The following is a 2,399-nucleotide window of genomic DNA, read 5'->3' on the forward strand; positions in this document are numbered from 1 at the left end:
AAGCTTTTATGAGTCTACTGACAGGCTTTGAGGTACGTAAAATAATGTATGATAGTCCTGCACATGCTAGGTGTGCCCTGTGTAGATAGTAGCCCCTGAGACTCTGGTTGCCGTCGGAAACGACGAGAACAGAGGATCATATTCCCAGGTTATAACCATACTGCCTTTATGTGCAGGTGATGGAAGCTCCGGTGGCTAGCCGGACTAGCGAGTTTGCCCATTTAAAACGGCAGTTGGATGCGGCAGACGCCAACATCGAGCTTGTTAACAAAAGGCTTGACGAGGCACAGGGTAAGTGTCATTATCTGGTAAACGCCACATAGTAAGAGCAGCATGATGCCAGTATCTTTAATATGTTGTGACTGCAGATGGAGCTGCTACTGTTGAAGCCTTGCGGGCAGAACTTGCCCGAGCCAAGGAACAAGCGAGTTTTGGTAATGCGACTGCTTTGAAGGCGGCCGAAGAGTTGAAAGCCGAGAAGGCCGCGCATGGCGAGAGCCGAGATAAGATGGCCAAGATGGCCATAGAATTAAAAGCTGCCGCCGACCGCTGCCGGGTTCTTGAAAAGGAAAACCTAGCAAAGGCATCGGACCTTGAGAAGGCTGTTGCGACGAGAAAAGACATCCGCTCTGCTATGAGGGCGAAGAAGGAGGAGCTGCGGGAGGCCGGGGATATTGTAGCTGGGAAATCCTTTATGCTGCGGAGGAAGTTCGGAGATCCACGGTATGCCCCTCTAGATCGGCTGTGGAGTTCGGAGGATATGTATATGGATTTGGCGGCAAGCGCTGCCGATGCGGTCAAGTACTTCCAGGGTCAAACGGACCGTGAAGTGGACCAGCTGTTTTGGACACAATTCCATTCTCCCGAGCATCCACTTTCATTGACTGACCAATTAGCCGAATGGGCCGAACTGAATAGGTTGTCCGGACGCGCCATGAGGTCTATTGTGGATTAGCTATGGCCGGAAAGGCCAAAACCGAATAGCTATTTCAGCTTGGTGCAGCAGCTCCTTGACGTGGTGCCGCGCATTAATGCGATGAAGAGGTCGGCGTGCATAGAGGGCTCACGGATGGCCTTTCCCCGTGTTAAAGCATGCTGGGCGGAGATGGATGCCACCACTGTTGCAGCGCGGGATTCGGCCATAGGACGAATGGCTGCTGAGCACTACTTTGAAGAAGTTCTTAAGGGTGCTCGTTTGATAGAGACCCGGTGCTCAAAAAATATTATGTTTGAGTGATATGTAATCTCATTGTAAGCGAAATGCTTTTATGAATTTTTATAAGGCTATTTTTATACTTTTGCCTGAAAGTAATATGATGCCTCCTGGGCGGCCGTTTATGTATACATTTGTATGACCTGAAAGATTGCAGTCGTCGGCTTCAACCCCCACGCATATAATGCGGAGGTGCTCGCAAAAAACACGCGTTCACACTTAACCCAATGTCTTAGTCCTATTAAGGAGGTGATAGCGGAGCGAGCGAGGCTACCGGACTATAATGCTTTAGCACTTTCACTTAGCCATAGGAGTTTGACAGTGGGGCTACTAGATAGCCCCTGGTGGCTCCGCACTCTCCCGATCCCGGGGTGCGTACATGCCTGGCCGGAAAACGGCCCTTCGTTAAGGCGGAGGAATTCTAACATTCCAATAGGTCATCGAGTGGTTGACCAGTCTCACGCTATATCATGACAGTGAGTTTTCGGCTTTCTCTACTGAGGTGCTCATCCGGATGAACCAGGGCACAATCGCAGTAGTTCTCCTGGTGCTACCTTAGCCGGTAAAGCGAAACGTAAGGCACCAAAACACAGGAGCCAGGCAAACCCAACATTTGACCAAAGACAATGATTCGGAGCTGATGCATATAGGGCCAAACTCGCGACGCCAAACACTCCCTAAGGTATTCGGTCTTTGTGGTATAAACCGGGCCTAAATAATGTCCTTTGTAAGAAGCCCCTTGTGTCCAGGTACGTGCATTGTTCTGGAGTGGCCACATGCTAAGACGTCAGCATCCTTCTCAACGGGGGATATGTATCAATAAGAGATAGTAAAAAAGGTTTACGCAGGGTCTTAATCTAAAAAGAATCCTTGGAGCGGGTCCCTGCTGCATGTCTGCGCCTGTGTCTCCGTTGTGCCGTATCCTGGACGGGTGTAGCACGATGACCGTCTGTAAAAGAGAGGAATTTAGGTGAAAAAGTTGTCGTGCAAAAAGATAGTTTTTAAAGAAACCATGTATAATTCAAGATGAGAAACGATTGCCACTTGTCTGCGCGCGTTGAGCCCCTTGTATTGACAAATAGGGGTGTGACCGTTTATTCGGTATAAATAGCGGCGCCGGACTTGGTTAGTTGTGTCTGAGGTCTTGACGACCTATTGGATGCTTTCGCTGGTCCGGGCGCCTTTA

Source organism: Triticum urartu, chromosome 7 (assembly GCF_003073215.2).
Source record: "Triticum urartu cultivar G1812 chromosome 7, Tu2.1, whole genome shotgun sequence".
Lineage (NCBI taxonomy): Eukaryota > Viridiplantae > Streptophyta > Magnoliopsida > Poales > Poaceae > Triticum > Triticum urartu.